We start from the raw sequence: 18,872 nt of genomic DNA, 5'->3' as shown, positions 1-18,872 counted from the left end.
GATGGGAGACAAGGCCAAAAACTGAGGTTTTAAGAGATGATGGGACCTGAAGCAATTCCTCCCATCAGGAATCCTGATGACTCCATTAATAAGCATTTTTTATTGAGTTTAGTACAGGGTGAGGAGACTGAAGATAGGTGCAAAAGCTAGGGTTACAACTATTAACATGAGGCATAACTTGTCTTAAACACACTTAGGGTACTAATTTGAGCCTCTGCATTGCATAGACTGCTGGTTTCCTGGGCCCCAATCCCCAGCGTCCCGGGAGAGATTGGAACACCAATCTCTCAGTCCCTTCAGACCTCACAGCTTGGCTACAGGGCTCCTTACAGCCTAAGCCCTCCTGTCCTTCTGCCTGGCTGGCTTATTTGTAGCATGTCTTTAGCCCCTTCTTTTGAGCCCTCTAAGACCTCCTTAGGCACAGTTAAGCACTCTCACATTGGAGCTCCTTCCCCTGAGGACCTGGGCCAGCTGGTTGCAGTGCCAAGAGCAGATTTTATTCTCTGGGCACAGTGGGAGCAGAGTCAGGATGGCAGCAAGAGAACTGGGCAGAAATCACCCACCCAGTCTGCATCATGGGGCTCAGAAGGGTGTAGGGGTGGGAGTAGGGACACTCCAGGGCCCAGATCTTGGATCCTGGCATCAGGAGTAACATAATGGAAAGGGAAATAGCAATGGTATCCACTGAACTAACCTCAAATCCTACTCTTTATGCTATCATAGCCATATGTCTATAGACATACTGTTGGGAAAATAGAGGAGAAAGGAAGGAAAAAGGCCAGATTCAATCCTCTATAGGAGAGGACTGTTTATCAGAGACCAGAGTGGGGTCAATCCTTCATATTCCATCTTTGGATACATAGAAAAATGGGCCAAGAAGGGAGAAGCAAGTCCTTCATATAAGGTCTTTGGATGTATACATGGAGTTATGAGAACAAAGCAGAGTCCCATCATTTGAAACCCTGAAGGAGTATAAAAAGTTGAGGGGTGTTGTGGTCTTTTTTGGCTACTTCCTGCTGACATGGGGGCGTCCGAGTCACTGGGGTCTTCAAGGTCCAGGTCTGGGCTTGGTAGGGCAGGACAGCAGAAGTGAAGTCTCTAGTTGCCTGAGTGAGGGCTATTATCCTATTAAAGAGAAACTTTTGAAAAAGGTGAGATCAGGCAAAAGGCTGACTAGGTGGTAGGACTAGTTGGTATGAATGACACAGGAAAACAGACCCAGGACACATGCCAGAAAAGTTCCATTTGGAGCATAATCCCAGTTGTAGCCTATTTTAGGGAAGGAGGAACTTCCATATAACTGGACTATAGATGTCTGGACTGTATAGTATGGAAAGGAAATAGAAATACCAAGTAACAAAGGTAAGAATATAAGTTCCTCTCCAGTTAGAAAGTAAACAGGTATGGATATTAGATAGGCATGCTTATGAACTATTTTCTTTTGATTTCCTGGCTTTTGATCACTTTTGAAAGGACAAGCACCAGTGACTCTATTTGGGATCTGACACCATCCCCTCTTAGCTGAGAAGTTCTTCCCAACTGCCTCTGTGTGGTCCCTGGTCTCCAGAACCATCCAGGTGTGTCCTGGGGGCGGGGCCTCTCCTCCTTACTGGGATGATATTTAGTGTTGCTCATTGATTGCTGTCCCAGTTGGCTGAATCCCACATTGGAGGGGTTTATGGAGACTTGTGCCCCTGTTATTCCTAAATTAAGCAACAAGGATATCAATAGAAATAGTTTTTAAGTAGGGCTTACCTGAAACTTACTAAGAATCAAAGTTAAATCTGACAAATTTGTAAGAGTCACCTGTTCCTCTGTGAGTCTGACTAAATACTACATAGGATAAAATCTGTAATAATAAACTCAGTAAACCATAGAATTAAAAGAGCAACTGATTAAACAATCTAGTTTGGTTTTAACTGAACATAGCACTTTAGGATACTAATTACTTGGGAAACAGACATTAAACAGGGAAAAATGGCATTCAGGTTAAAAGATGTTCAACTGAGGACTGTAACATAAACAAACACTGAAGTGAACTTTGGTTTAGTTGTCACTTAATTTTGTGTGACAAACTTAATAGTGCACAATTACTTTCATAGATGGACATAAAGAATGAGATGCTGGTTTTACATCAGTGTATTAATCTTGACCTTAGTTAAATCACTGCCAAGTTGATTACATACCAACTTTACTCATAAGCTCTATCTTTTAAGGTATACTCATATCATCTGCTACATACTCAAACCTTCTGGGGTTTGTCTTTCCATTTTGTAACAAACATTTAAAGTAATTCTTCCCAAATCCTTTTCTTTTATCCAAAGGAATCCATTTTTTGTTTTCTCAATTCCTTTCCCAAGACTTTCTTTACTAACTTTCTTCTTTCTTTATATTTCCTTATCTCATCACTGGTGTTCTCCATCACAGCTGGATAGGAGTGGGGCGGAGTCTCATTTCTTTTACTACTTCGTTTTTCTTTTAACCCAGATTCTGAAGTGAGTGGACTCAAGAAAGAGAAAAGGATTGGATTATTGTCTGAGTCCCAAAGACGAAAAAGGACTGTTTGTTTTTATTATGGGATTTTTGGGTAGGAAAAAGAGAGAGAAGTAAGAGAGAGAAGCTGGCCCCAGTGTGTTAGTCAGCCAGCCAGCCAGCCACTGTTAATCATAGATTAGTGAAAGAGCAAGAGCAGAGCCCATTTATTTAGGGTCTAGAAGGGATGAAGGTATATTTGCCAGAGAAGGGAGTTGGGAAATGTGTAAGTTTTAAGGGGCTTATTTGGCAAGGTTTATGAGGAAGAAGCCATAGGGGTAAAAGTTTAACCCAGCCTTGTTTGAGCTCCAGGGTTAGGTGGGTTAAAATTTTCTTAAGGATTTTATTAGCTCTCTTCAACTTTCCTGAGGACTGGGGGGATTGTTTGTCTGGTGGAGTTAAAGAGTGATTTGTAAGAAGGAGAGCAGGGCTTGCTTAGAGAGAGTTTAAGCAGGGCTGTTAGCTTGTTTTTACCTTTGGAGGCTTATGCCTACCCCTACCTTGTGTCAGCCACACAGGCCTGTAGACAGGCACAGAGGGAGTTTGTTTAGAGGATAGACTACATGTCAGGATAACACAGACAGTTTACCAACTGCAGAAGGAAAGAATGTAGTTACTAGAGCAAAAGTTGAAAAAGAGAGGGAGAGGGAGAGGGGGAGGGAGAGGGAGAGAGAGAGACACACACACAGACACAGAGAGAGAGATTGAGCTGCTACAAGGCAAGGAAGTTACCTTTTTAGAGGAGGTAGCTGGCTTATGGAAGAGAAGGACTTGATGAACAAGGCAGGATAGGCTTCTCTCAAGCAGAGAGAGGTCAGAGAAGTACTTAGTGAGCAAAACAGGATGAGCAGAGGTGGGCATGGGTTTGGGGACCTTGGACCCCTTGCTATTGCATTTTATGTCAGACAGTTAAAATCAAAAGTACCAGACTTGGGCTGGAGTTTGTTCTGAGGCCAGATTTATATACATGAGTGAATTAATTCTGAGGGGCTGCAATTGAGAACCCATTTTGGAAAATTTTGTAGGATCTATGGGATGGCCTGTCTTGTTGCTTCAGGCATCCCTGAAGCTTTGGCAAGGCAAATAAATGGGCTCCAATAATTAGGAGAAAGCATCCCCAAAGTTCTAATTAAAGGATTTCAGGGGTGAGCAAAGAGATTCCTGGAGACCCCACAGAAGAGTGGGGGACTTCTTGGAGTCCCCAGGTTCGTGGGGAGACTTCTTGGAGTTCCCTGATTTGTGTCAGTATGCCTCCATGGCTGGTTACCTTGTCCTGAAGGCTTTTCGGTGGTGGATGGAGTCGGTCATCAAACAGCAAAGAGCCTTGTGCCTGGAGATCAGAGTTGAGGGACAGAAGAGAGGGAAAATGAAGAGGCACAAGGGGCTCTGTGCTCTTGGTGGGGAGAGGTCTCAGAAAGAGTGTAAAAGGCTTGATAAGAGGTGGCCAGGAGGCGGGTAGAGGGGACCCAGTTATTCTTGGCACTTCTTTCCTGGGTTTTGGCACCATATATTAAGAAAATGGAGGAGAAAGGAACATAATTGTCCAGACCCGATCTTCCACAGGGGAGGACTGTATTGAGATATAGCAGCAAGTGGCACAGCCTTCCCCCAGGCTTGGAGACTGTGCAAAGAGGTAGGACAGGAGTTGGGTTTTTATGAGGTCTGAACATGGAGGCAGAGGTTAATGAAAAAGCTATTAGGTGGGCGGGAGTGGGGCCCTCTCAGTTGGGGCCACAATGGGCTATTTACAACCAGGCTTAGGTAGCTTGCCCTGCCTGTATCAAGCAGTCTGCACATACGGCTTTCCTGTATCTGTATGCACCTGGGAAAACAAGGTGGGGTCAGTCTTTCACACAGGATTTATACTTCTCTGAGCTTATGATTACTTGTCTGTAAACATGGGGCCAATGCTGCCAACTTCCTGGTTTTCTGGGTGTATTTTTTTGAGGTCTCACAATATAGCTCAGGATGGCCTTGAACACATCATCCTCCTATCTCAGACTCCTGAGTACAAGAATTAGAGTGGTATGCCACTCTACCCAGCCTCCTAAGGTATCTTAATGGTGAATTCATGATGTGTGTGAAGAGCCTGGCACAGCACCTGCCTGTGGTATTCTCCCAAGCCTACTATTGGAGCTAGGATTTAGGTTGAGATAGGACTGCACAAAACTATAATGTCTTTATTTTTTATTTTTATTTTTTTATCAGTCATGGGACTTGAACTCTGGGGTTGGGTGCTGTCCTTACACTCTTCAGCTCAAGGCGAGCGCTCTACTGCTTGAGCCACAGCACACTTCCTATAATGTCTTTAAAAGGGAGGTAATTCTGTTACCACAAGGCTTCTTGGGGGACCTATTACAAAAATGCAATGGCCCGTGGAGACCTAGGTATATATTGCAACTATTGGACGTAGTTCAGGCTCTTTCTTTCTCTCCTTCTCTGTTTCCTACTGTCTTTTGTTTTGGCAGAAATCTTTATTGAGATTCAATTGGTCCATTTAAAGTATGCACCTCAATGATTTAAAGTGTATTCTGAGTTGCTCAACCATCACCATAGTTTTAAAACATTTTAATCACTCAAAGAAGAAATATGATATCCTTTTTTTTGGGGGGGGTCCGGTCATGGGGCCTGAACTCTGAGCCTGGGCACTGTCCCTCAGCTCTTCAGCTCAAGGCTAGCGCTCTACCACTTGAGCCACAGCGCCATGTCTGGCCTTTTTTTTTTCTTATGTGGTGCTGAGGAATCGAACCCAGGACCTCAGGCATGCAAGGCAAGCGCTCTACCACTGAGCCACTTTCCCAGACCCAAAATATGATATCCTTAAGTCATCTTTACTCCTTTCTCCCTATCCCTTCCGTCTTAAGCCACCATCATCAGCTTTCTGTCTCTGCATCAACTAGTTTTATATGAACAGAATAACAAAATATATGATCTATTATAAATGGCTTCTTTCAATTAGTTAAATAATGCTTTTAAGGCTTATCTATGTTGTGGTATTGTACTGGTCCTCATTCCTTTTAATGGCTAAACAGTATTCCTTTCGTGGAGATGCTGCATTTTATTTATTCATGGTTTCATTGTGGGCTATTTGTCTTTTCCCCACTGTGACTTTTATGAACAGTGCTGCTCTAAATATTCCTGAACAAGATTTTGTGTGGACTTTTGGCTCTCATTTCTTGTCATAATCTGCCATGACTGGAGAGAGTACAATGATGGGAGACAGAGCTGAAGAACCAAGATTTTGGGGCACCAGAGGACCCAAAGCGATTCCTGCCATGGGATCTGATTCCCCATTAACAAGCATTTTTTTAAATTGAGTTTTGCACAGGAGGAGGGGACTGAAGCTTGGTGCAAAGGCTAGGGCTACCCATTAATGTGAGGCATAGTTTGCATACAAGTGATAATTAACTTCCTTATCTTAGGAAGCTAAAACAATAAACATTCCAATGGTTGACAGACCCTCATCTTAAGGTAATAATTTGAGCCTCTGTTTGGTCTAGACTGCTTGGTCTTGCCAGGGCCCCAACTCCAACATCCTGGGAGCTTTACTGAGATTGGTGTTCCCATCCAGCCCTTTCAGACCTCACAGCTTGGCCACAAGGCTCTTCAAAATCCCCCCCCCTTTTTTTTTTATTATCTGAGACAGTATAAATTTCATTTCTGCTTGAGCTAACATATGCTGGATGCTAGAAAATAAACACAGACAGGCAGGGAGCTAGCAGAATGATCCTTAAGGTAGAAGCTATTGGGCCCAGAAGGGGCCAAAGCCAGGAAAACCATTCTGGGAGTCTCCAGTTATTACTGACTTTTAACTTGCTAAATTTCTTTTTGAGCTATTCTAGTTGGTTCTGAAGCTTTTGAGAATTGTCAGTTATATTAAAGCAACACAATCCTTCAAATCCTAAGTGATTTTTTTTAACAGCAAATAATCTATGGCAGCTTGATTTTGTAAAATTCCTGTTCCCAACTCCTTCATGTCCTGACATTTGCCACTTTGCTAAAAATACAAGCTAACCTACTAAGTTCTTTTTGGACACCAACTACAAGTCCAGGGAAGGGCAGCTACAGCCTTATCAGCGGTATTTAATAGCACAGGTTGTCATCACAAATTTGGGGGGAGATCACATTTCATTCATTCCTTATTCTGATGGGCCAAATTGCTAAGTAGCAGAGGCACCATCCTCCCAACATAACTTGAGTCCTGAAGAAATTTTCTTCAGATAATGATGAACGTTTCCCCTACAGAAGAAAGACTAGGCAATACCAAGTTTTTTCCTTTAGACAAGTTGAGTCTTGTTACAGAGGAACAGTTACTAAGGTCATCTACACAGTTGAAACCTGAACATTCATGGTGGACTATAAACTCAAAGTGCAAAGTTAATTCATTCTCTAATATTTCATTTTCTTACTGATTAATTTCATCTTAAGATATATTTTATACCCTTCTAAACTGACAGCAAGTTCTACTAAATTTTGCAATAGGATATTTTGTACAGGAGGGTTTTCCTTGATGCAAAAGAAGTTTTATTTGTAGTATTAGTGGCCAATTGAAGCCATGAGTTTGAAGAACTCGTCAATTCTGACTCAGGGGCCAAATGTACAGTGATTATTTTTTTCCTGTAAGAACACCATCTTATGGGTGGCCTTTCTGTATTTTGGAACAATTAAATTTTCCCTCCTCCTAGGGATAGGCCATAAGTTTAACTGTACCAAACTGGAAATTATCTCTCTTAGACTAATTGGTAGCCACTCAAGCTTTCTCTGACTAAATATTTCACCTCTGGCTTTAAACCAAAGGACAGGTCGAATTTCTGAGTTGTTACATATTACAGTACAATTTAAGTACTAGGGTTTAACCAGTATTAGACATACCCCCCCCATGCTACTACTGTGCAGAAGGCACTAACAGTATGAATAAGCACCATCATCATTACAAACAAAGACATTGCATTAATTTCCTGTCTATTGTCCTGTAAGCATCTCTCAGCTTCTTAAGAAAACAACTTCATTTTCCCCCAGGTGGGAATGGTCCCTTGCGCTGATTCAGGCTGTTTTCCCAGTGCCTTGAGTTATCCTCATCCTCTTGAGGAATTCCTCCAGAGGTTTATCTAGATGATGGGGTTTTAGTTTCTGGGCTGGTAGCAGGATGTCTACAGAACTTGTGGACACACAAGTATAACCACGGCGCCATACTCTGACAGTTCTGTGTTTGTAGTTATCAGTGTCATCCTTCCACCATAGAGGTTGATATAAAGATAGCAATTTTTTCAGATCCTCCCAATACTTATCTGCTGCTAAAGTATTGGATAGAAAAATTCAAATTTTCAAAATTAAGGCTATGTAATGCCATTACTATCTGTTCTTTGGGGGTCCAGTGACTTACACCTAATTCCTCTTTTTTATTATTTGAATGAGATGGGTGTAAGGTTACTGTGTTGTACAATGGCTTGTCCTTGTTCCTAATTAGGAAAGTTTGGTAAGAGCATTGTCCTTTTTAATAGTAGAGGGAACACTTATGATCAACAACTTACTGCCTTGAGATAAAGAACTGGACAATTGGGAATGAGTTCTAATGAGATTAAAAGAAGGTTTATTTTTAAGCAATTGGATGACTGCTAGCAGTTTATTTTGCTGTGAAGACTCTTAAGGGTAGTTAATTACTAATAGAACAATATGCTTTCCCCTTTTTGTTCTCATCAGCAAAACAGAGGTTTTTGAAATGGGATGGTTTTTAACAAATTTTTTGGCAAAACTCATCGGCCATATTTTAGAAATGAAAAGACCTTACCTTTTTGATGATGATGTCCAGATGTCTCAGGTAACTGGAAAGAGCTATTTATCTCCTTATACTCTTTTTAATTGGATATTTTGTTTTGCTTTGTTTTTTGTCAGTTGTGGGGCCTGAACTCTGGGCCTGAGTGCTGTCCGTCAGCTCTTCAGCTCAAGGCTAGCACTCTACCACTTGAGCCACAGTGCCATTTTGGCTTTTTCTGCTTATGAGGTGCTGAGGAATCAAAGCCAGGGCCTCATGCATGGAAGGTAGGCACTCTACCACAGAGCCACCTTCCCAGCCCTTAACTGGACATTTTGAATATGCTACTGTAGCAGTGGCAACTTCTCTTGTGCCTGTGGGAGTTAATGCTAAGGATTATTTAGATCACTATCTCCCTGCAATTTATAGATTCGAATTTCTGGGGGAAGGACTTAACTGATATTTTGTAGCAGAGCTTTTATACTCGGGGTAAAAGCAGAAATTGAGTGAGTGGGGACTTGTGGCACCTAAATAAGTGGCACACCTAGAAGCAGTTGCCTCCTTCTCCTGCTAGGTCACATCCTGGGCCACCTCTGGTCATGCCTCCCATCTGACCATGGGAGGATCCCAGGCCCTGAGGTCACATCCAGATCCTATGTGGCACACCTTTCCCCCACCTGGCCTCACCTCTTCCAGTCCTTGGCCTAGATAAGTCCTGGTCTGGGGGTGGGTCTCCCCTTTTCTGCCATGCCTCTCCACCAAGCACTGTGGAGGTCAGCAGTTCAGTAAATAAACTTCTTTTCCTACCTGAATATCACATGGTGTTCTCTTCATCAGCTACCTAATGAAACCTACCTACAACTCATTCATTTGAAGTAAACACCTCAATGATTTAAAGTGTATTCACAGAGTTGTTCAACCATCACCATAGTAAAACATTTTTAATCACTCCAAGAAGAAATATGATATCCTTAAGACAACTTTACTCCTCTCTCCTCATCCCCTCCATCCTAGGCTACCATAGTCTGTTTTCTACATCCAAATCTACTAATTCTGGGAAATTTATATGAGCAGAATAACAAAAATGTATGATCTTCTATAACTGGCTTCCTTCAATTAACATAATGCCTTTAAGGTTTATCTATGTGGTAGTATTGTACTGGTAGTCATTCTTTTTAATGGCTAAATAGCATTGCTTTCATGGAGATGCTGCATGTTGTTTATTCATGATTTCATTGTGGACTATTTGTCTTTTTCCCACTGTGGCTTTTATGAACAGTGCTGCTCTAAATATTCCTGCACAAGATTTTGTGTGGACTTTCAGCTTTCATTTCTCTTAGTATGATTCTTGGGAATATAGCTACTGAGTTACACAACTCTCCATTTAACCTTTGGAGGAATTGCCAAACATTTTCAAAAGGGGCTGTACTATTTTTGCTTCCCATTAGCCCTGGGTGAGAGTTCTCCTCTCTCCCAGCATTATTTGCCATTCTTTGTGTATTGATTATAGCCATTCTCATGGGTGGGGAGTGGCATCTGACTGTGGTTTTGATTTCTATTTTCCTGATGATTGTTGTTGATGTTGAGCATCTTTCCATGGTTTTTCATCTATCTTCTTTGGAGAACTCTCTTCAGATTCCCCTCCCCTCTCTCCCTCCTCCCCCCCCCCCCCCAGTAGGTTGTTCCTCCCTTAATTATTGACTTGTGAGAGGTTTTCTTTAATATGCTGTGGATGCATGTGTTTTATAAGATAAATTACTTGCACATATTTTTCCACTGTGGTTTCTTTTTCACCTTTTTCAGTGGTATCTTTTGTAGCACAGAAGTTTTACTTTGATAATCTCTAATTTATCTTTTTTGTTTTGTTTTATAGCTTTTGTAATATACCTAAGGATGCATTATATAACCCACTGTTATAAAAAAATCTACCCTTGTGGTTTATTTTAACAGTTTTTCTTTGATCCATTTTGAAGTGAGTTTTGTAAATGACATATGATAGGGTCCCTCTTTCATTCTTTTACACACACACACACACACACACACACACACACACACACACACACACACACATTTCCTCAGAACTATTTTTTTTTCTGAAAAGCCTCCCCAATTAAATAATCTTTGCATCTTTGTAAACAATCAATTGACAGGCTGGAGACATGATTCTAGTGGTAGAGTACCTGCCTAGCAAGATGAGGCCCTGGGTCCAATCCTCAATACCATTCACAAAAAGAGCCAGCACTGGTGCTCATACTTGTAATCCTAACAATTCAAGTGCTTTGCCACTGAGCTACATCCTAACTCCACCATACTGTTTTAAGTACTATAACTTTGTGGTAGGTTTTGACATTGGAAAGCATGAGGCTTAACTTTGTTCCCTTTCAAGATTGTTTCACCCATACTGGGCCCCTTGAATTTTCTCATGAATTTTATGATTACTTTCACAACTCCTGAAAAAATGTCAGCCAGAATTATGATAGAGATGCACTGAATTCACAGACCAATTGAGGATAGATGTGTTAACAATACAAAATCTTCTGATATGTGAACCACCAAATATGAGCCACCAAATTACCATATGTCCTGAGCTCCAATCATGAACATGGAGTGATTTTACTTACCAGGTCATAAAGTTGGTGGCACAGTCGTTTCATGTCATTAAGTGGAAGTGATATGTAAAAAATTGGGCTCTGGAAGACCTGAAAGGCACAAGAAAGAGCCCAAGTGGCAGCTGCTGCTCTCTTATCCTCAGCCGACTGTCTCCTGGGAATCAATCCCCAGTGACTGATGGATGAGGACCGGAAAGCTCATGCCTGGTCTACAGATGGTTCTGTGTGTATGGAGGCACCTCGTGAGAGTGGACAGCTATAGCACGACAGCTCCATCTTGGAGTAGCCCTGAAAACACTGGGGCAGAGGAAACCTTTTGGGGCAGGACACATGGTTCTTCTTGTTTGGAAGATGAAGTGGTTTAGAGAGTAGAGTTGACACTAGTCAATAGGTTGGTTTGATAATTGGGACTTGGTGAGTGTGGGGAGAAATAGTCCTCTTTGAACTGGAACATAATATGAAGCCATCTCTGTTATATGGAAATGCTCAAAGTGAGTGCCCTCAATGAAAGAGTGTGTGTGTGTGTGTGTGTGTGTGTGTGTGTGTGTGTGTGTGTGTGTGTGTGTGTGTGTGTGTGTGTATGTGTGCGCTCGTAATGGGGCTTGAACTCAGGGCCTTACTCTTGCTTAGCTTTTTTTCCACTCAAGGCTTGGCAGTCAATCACTTCAGACATACCCTCTAGCTCTGCTTTTCACTTTAATTTGTAGATAGAGTCTCAAGGACTTTTCCACCTCTGCTGGCCTCAAACTGCCATCCTCTAGATTTTAGTCTCCTGGGTGGCTAGGCTTAGAAAAGATTACAGGCATGAGCCACCAGCACCTGAAAATATGTTTATCAGAGTGTTGCAAATGAAAGTGTTGGATGAGAGGAATTGTCCCAGGTAGATGATAGCGTTTCCAGAAATAACATTGGAAACATTGAACAGGTGGTACAAGAATTTGTGATAACCCATCCAGTCTCTCTCTCTCTCTCTCTCTCTCTCTCTCTCTCTCTCTCTCTCTCTCTCTCTCTCTCTCTCTCTCTGTTTCTCACACACACACACACACACACACACACACATACACACACACACACACACACACACACACACTTCCACCATGATACCATTCTGGAGCTAGTGTTGAACTATTAGACTCCATACACAGGGGAAAAATTCACATGACAGCTGATTTTTCAGCAGGAACAAAGCAAGTAAGGTAACTATGGAGCCACATCTTTAATGCACTGAAAAGAAAACACAAGCTAGAATTGTTTACCAAAAAAATGCCTCTCAGAAAATAAAGGTACAGTGAAGACATCTTCAAGCTAAAAGAACTTTAGCCAGCAGAGCCACATTGTTAGGAGTGTCAAGGCAAACTAGAGGCAGAAGAAAACGGAAACCAATGGCAATCTATATCTGCCTAAAGGAATAAAGGATGCTCAAAAGGTTAGTGACCACACTAGTATATGTTCTCAAAATTTATTTAAATCTCTTTTTTTTGTTTTTGTTTTTCTTTTTTTGTCGGTCGTGGGCCTGAACTCGGCCTGGGCGCTGTCCCTCAGCTCTTCAGCTCAAGGCTAGCACTCTACCACTTGAGCCACAGCGCCACTTCCGGCTTTTTTCTTTTTGCTTATGTGGTACTGAGGAATCGAACCCAGGGCCTCATGCATGCAAGGCAAGCACTCTACCACTGAGCCACCTTCCCAGCCCCTTAAATCTCTTTAAAAGAGTATGAATTGCCAAATTAATTTTGATGTATTGTAGAGTTCAGAAGGTGCATAAAATGTGTGACCAAAAAATAGCATAAAGGCTGTGAGGGGAGAAATGCAAGTGTGCTATTGTAAAAGTCCTTGTACTTTGCTTTACGTGACTTAACAAAGTAAGCTGTGATATGATAACATTGCATACCACAAACCCATTAACAACCATTATTTCATATCACGACCCCAAAAGTAATCACTAAACATCACCCCATCAACAAACAATTCTAGCTAATAAGCTAATAAAGGTCATTTTTTTGTCAGTGATGGGGCTTGAACTCAGGGCCTGGGCACTTTCCCTGAGCTCTTTTGCTCAAGGCTAGTGCTCTACCACTTTGAGCCACAGTGCTACTTCTGGTTTTCTGGTGGCTAATTGGAGATAATAGTCTCACAGACTTTCCTTCTTTGGCTGGCTTTGAGCCATGATCCTCAGATTTCAGCCTCCTGAATAGCTAGGATTGCAGGGATGAGAAACCAGCACCCAGCATAAGGTGATTTTTAAAAAACCATTCAAATCATCAAAAATAAGGCAGGGGGTTGGAGCATGGCTCAGCAGAAGGTCAGCCAATGACTGAAAGCGTCAGGGAACCAAGTTTGAGTCCAGGTCTCAGACAAAAAGAAAAAAAGACAGGAAAAGGAACACAGGGAAGAAGAGATAACGAGAAAAGAAATAGAAAGAAGGCAGACTTGAACATAACTTCATTATTTATCACTTTAAATATAAAGGGTCTAAATACCCAAATTTAAAAAGCAGTGATTGTAAGATAGGCCACTAACAAAAATGCATTATAAACAAATAGGTCAAAAGTAAAAGGATGGGGAAAGATGACCATGCATACACCAATCAAGGGAACATTAGAGTTGCTATAGTAAGATGAGACAAGATACACTTCAGAGTATAAATATATATATATATATATATATATACTATGCATTTATAGTATATATTTATAATAGATATAATAATAGATATAATATATATTATCAGAGACAGAGAAAGTCTTTCAATAACAATAAAGGGATCAACTCATCAAATGATCAATTCTTTATATTATACACTTTCAAAAGTGGAAGGCAAGGCTGATGAACTGCAAGGAAACATAGGGCAATCTATCTTTACAACCAGCTTTACACCTTTCTTTCAATAAAGAATAGATTAAATGGATGGGCAATCAATTAGAATGCAGTACGTTTAGAGACACAGTGACTCATATTTGTAATCCCAGCTACTCGGGAGGTAGAGATTGGGAGGATTGTGGTTGGAGGTCAGCTTGGGGAAAAGATGAGGAAAAATCCCATGTCAATCAATAAGCTGAACATGGCAGTGTGTGTCTGTGATCCCAGCAGTGCAGGAAGCCATCTGCGGGAGAGTCACAGTCTGAGGCCAGTCCCGAACAAAAACATGAGGTCCTAACTGAAAAAAAAACGAAAGCAGATAAAGGCTGGGGCATGCCTTAAGCAGAAGAGTACCTGCCTAACAAGTGCAAGGCCCTGAGTTAAAACTCCAGCATAGCCAGAAAAAGAGGGGGGGAGGGGGGGAAGGAAAGGAAATCATAGAGTTGAGTGGTGTTATCAATCAATACCTGATTGACATTTACAGAACATTTCACCTAATGGCAAAATATACTTTCTTTTCAAAGGTGCACAGAGACTTTACCATGTGATACCATATTCTGAACCATAAAACGAGTCTAAATAAACTCTAAAAGATTCAATTCATGCAAATAGGTTCTTCAACTATAGTGGAAAAACAAGAAATTAATATCAGAAAGTTAGCTCAAAAGAAATCCCCAAATGTCTAGAACCTGAAGCCCCTACTTCTATATAACCCCTTGTCAACGAAGAAACTATAAAGGAAATGACAAAATAGTTTGAACTGAATGAAAATGAAAACATATATGAGAATGTATGGGCTGCTAAGCAGAACTTTAGGGGAAATTCAGAGTACCGGGTTTCTTCTTACAGAAGAATTACTAAGCAGATAGAATCATCTTTCGCCTTAGGAAGTTTGAAAAAAGAAAGGAAGGAAAGAAGGAAAGAAGAAAGGAATTAATGAGGAGGAAGGAAGGAAAGAGGAAAGAAGGAAGGAAGAAGGGAGGAAGGGAACGAACAAAAATTAACCCTAAACGAAGAAAATAATAAAGATTAAAGGATAAATTGAAAAGAAAATCAGTCAAAACAAACAGGAAATAATACCAAAAGTTGGTCCTAGGAGAAGAGCAATACACTTGATAAACCTCTAGCTATATTGACTAGGACAAAACTAGAGGAAACACAAATTGTCAGTACAAGGTTTGAATGACATGCCATCGATCTACAGATTATACACACACACAACACACACACACACACACACACACACACACACACACACACACACACACACACACACACACACATAGCTGGGAACCAGTGTCTTATGCCTATAATCCTAGCTACTCAGGTGGCTGAGATCTGAGACTCAAGGGTTCAAAGCCAGCCCAGGCAGGATATTCTGTGAGATTCTTACTTCTAATTAACCACCAAAACGCTGTAAGTGGCTCAAATGGTAGTGTGCCAGCCTTGAGCAAAAGAGCTAAGGGACAGTGCCCACCCTCCCCCCACGAAGATACCATCTCAAGATGATTTTTGTTTTGTTTTGTTTTGTTTTCTGCCAGGCCTGGGGCTTGAACTCAGGGCCTGAGCACTGTCCCTGAGCTTCTTTGGTCAAGGCTAGCACTCTACTCCTTGAGCCACAGCAACACTTCTGGCTTTTTCTGCGTATGTTAGTACTGAGGAATCGAACCCAGGGCTTCAAGCATGCTAGGCAAGCCCCCTACCACCAAGCCACGTTCCCAGCCCTCCAGATGATTTTCTTAAAAAGCAGTATCTAACTCTTTTTGTTGGACACTTACTTGCCCCATGCATTGTTGCTAAGCATCTTCCATTCTTTTATTTCCTCTAATCCTTGCAGTAACCCTGTGAAGCCAGTATAACTGCACCCATTTCATGCATAAAGAAACTAAGGCTGAGAGATGCCCGTGAGCTCCATTTTATCTGTGTGGGTGCCTTGCATAGATGCCATGAAGACTGGGGGAATTTCCTGAGCCTCTTTGTCCATCCAGATGTGATGCTGATATGAGCTCTTCTTTACTTCCTCTTCTTCATCACGTTTCTCCACCTATCTCCATGGTCACCCCTCCTCCCTTCCCTGCTGGGCCTTCTTGAATCGCCACTGTAGACCCCCAACCCAGAATCTAGTCCCAGGATTTCCCACAGGTGCCTGAACGCTCAGCCCCAGACGGCAAGACCCTGAGCATCATAGCAGCCCCTACAGCACCTCCACCCTCGCACAGGGTAAATGCAATGCTCCCACTTCACTGGGCCTGAGACATTCAGCAGTCCTGGTTCACACCCTGAGCAAAAACCCCCACCCAGATGCAAAAAGGTGAGAGGGCAGGAAGTGTACTAAAGAGTCGAAAGTCACTCTGGTTGGAGAGGAAAACCAACCCTCACCACTCTGGACGGTTAACCCGCTGTCCCCACCGCAGCCTCTGCAGGAGGGATCCTGGACTTAGTAAGGTGCCGCCAGGGCTAGAGTTCAACCACTCACTGCTCAAGGTTTTCCCTCCTCACCACCAGCCCGAGGCTTCATGCAGGGCACCATGATGCAGAACCTTACTGGATTTTCCCAGAATCCCTACAGGAATTCAGCACAGTGTATAGTGGACACAGAACCTAAAGAGGAAGTAATTTAATAAACACAATCTAGTAAGTCAGCGGCATGTTCTCTGCCTCTCTCTTGCCATTTTTACATGGATGGTTTGATGAAAGACCAGAACCACTCTCATTTAAAAACACAAAATCAAGCCAGGCACTGATGGTGCATACCTGTAATCCTAATTACTGAGGCTGAAAGGATCCTGGTTCAAAGTCATCTGGCAAAAAAAGCCCATGACACTCTTACCTCCAACTAACTACCAAAAAAAGCCAGAAATGGAGCTGTGGCTCAAGTGATAGAAAGCTAGCCTTGAGCACAAAAGCTCAGGGACAGTACCCAGACCCTGAGTTCAAACCCCAGGACCAGCGCACACACACACACACACACACACACACCAAGTAGCGATACCTAACAATAGTGGCCAATGAACAATGGTGTAGATGAAAATTGTTGATCAAAATAGCACTTTCCAAATGTAGAACATTCTAGGAGATTAGAATGGCTAGTGTAAATCAAGGAGAATTCTCTGTAGACAGTGTTGAACATTCTCAAAGGAAAGAAGGTCAGATGCATCCATGCTCCAGGGACATGCATCTTCTCTATCTCCCTCCTCCTGGAGAGCTGTGACTTGTATGTGGTCCCCCCCATTCAGGTGGTCTGGTTCCCTGGAACCAGATTTAGGAGCTCCTGAACAAGCACAGAGAGGTAAGTCATTTTCCCAGGGTCACACAGACATTGGGCAGCAGAAGTTGAGTCATCCAGGTAGAAAATGCTTCAGCCACTGCCTCAACAAACAGAATCATGACTCTCCCTCCCAAAATACCTCTGCCTTGCCCTCCACTCTTACATTGCTACTGTTGTTGTTAACTGAAGTTTAGAGGCCTAGTCCCAGCCCTGAGCTAGGGCAGGCCCCTTGATAAACCATACACCCTCGTGGCTGGCTAGGGAGCATGTCTAAGGAATAAGAGTGGGTTGTGTACATACTCAGAAACCCTTCTGTGATTTATAAATGGGGTCCATAGAGCGACTGTTCATGAGAACACCTTGAATCTCATACAGTCACCGACTTCCACTTTCCCAAGGGAAGTTCAGCATTTCCACGATGCCTCGCAGGCCACTGGAGCCACCCCTCTACAACTTCATACCACGTAATTCTATGGATTTCGGAACACGAATTTACTTGATCAGAGAATTCCTTCTGGGTTATGAATGCTTGTTTTCCAAAGTTTTAAAAAGTGCAAAAGCGACCTCACCGAACACAAGGATGTTAAAGCCTGAGCAGCAGAAATAATGGCTTTCTGTCCCCAGCCCAGGGAATTTTGCCCTTGGCTTCTTTGGATTCAGAAAAGAAGAGGACTGAAAGCAGGGGAGCTATCTGCAGAGACTCCTGAAGCCTGCTTCAAAATCACCCCGATGGCGTCTGGTTTAAAAAGAGTTTGGAAAAAGAATGTGAAAAGAACCTGAGTGACTGACAGTTCTTCTGCCCTCCAAGGCCAGGCTGCCACAGACAGACATGGGGGAGAGGTGAGAACCCATACTGTCTTGAGGCTGCTCTCCCTCTGGCTTTCCTTTTCTTCTAAATAAGAACTTCAAGTCCACCCTAGACAGCAGCTTCCCTCTTCCCCATCCCTCTCCCACACTAGACCCCCACGCTGCCCTCTCTGGCTGACCTCTGGCTGACCTCTGGGAAAAAGGAAAAAATAATAATAATGTTAACTTGCAGAATGCCCTGGGGCAAGTGCTGGACCAGGACCGGTGCAGGGCGGTGAGTGAGTTGGCCCAGGCAGGAAGGATTCCAAGCTCTATACAGGCGACAAGGCTTGCTAGAAGCTGGGGACACAACGTGGCTTCCAGCCAGGGACTTTCTAGACACAACTTGCTTCAGCAGGGAACTCACCTCCAGACAGACGACCCACCACATTGGCACCGCACTTGACACGTACACAATGCTTTCTGCCTAAGCTGACCCTTCTCATAGCATATTAATCTTATTTATTGCAGGTCTGAATCAACCCCAAAGTTATTAGAGGCATGAGTCACTGGCGGCTTTAGTCGTCTTTTAAGGAGTTGTACAAAGAGGTTTCAACTCAACACATCCATTTGTAGATACACTGCATCTTGATCAATGCCACCCCTTCCATCGTTCTCCCCCATCTTCCCCCCTATCCCCTCCACACCCTCAAGTTACCTTGTTCCATTTTCATATAGGTCTGTGGAATCCAATGCCATATTTGCCTACCTGTCCGTTGCTTTGAAAGGAGCTCTGGTTCTCCACTGTGAGTCCATGCCGAGGGGCTGAAGGTGTGGCTCAGCAATGCAAACGGGAGTCTCCTGAATAGCAATGTGCCCTGCAGAAATGACAGAAATGCTTTCTAACTCCTGGCTGTCCCAGGTCTGCAGATCACGACACTTGGTCCAGACAATATGTGCAAAAGAACACAGAGTCCAGGCTCAGGCCGGAGGAGTAGGAAGCTCATCTCTTCCCCTCCATGGAGGAACGGCTAAAGAACGGCCCTGAATTGGGCCTCATCTGCCATAG

Source organism: Dipodomys merriami, unplaced genomic scaffold (assembly GCF_024711535.1).
Source record: "Dipodomys merriami isolate MVZ:Mamm:240054 unplaced genomic scaffold, mDipMer1.0.p SCAF_121, whole genome shotgun sequence".
Taxonomy (NCBI): Eukaryota; Metazoa; Chordata; class Mammalia; order Rodentia; family Heteromyidae; genus Dipodomys; species Dipodomys merriami.
The sequence above is the reverse complement of the archived record's forward strand: the minus strand, read 5'-3'. Positions refer to the sequence as shown.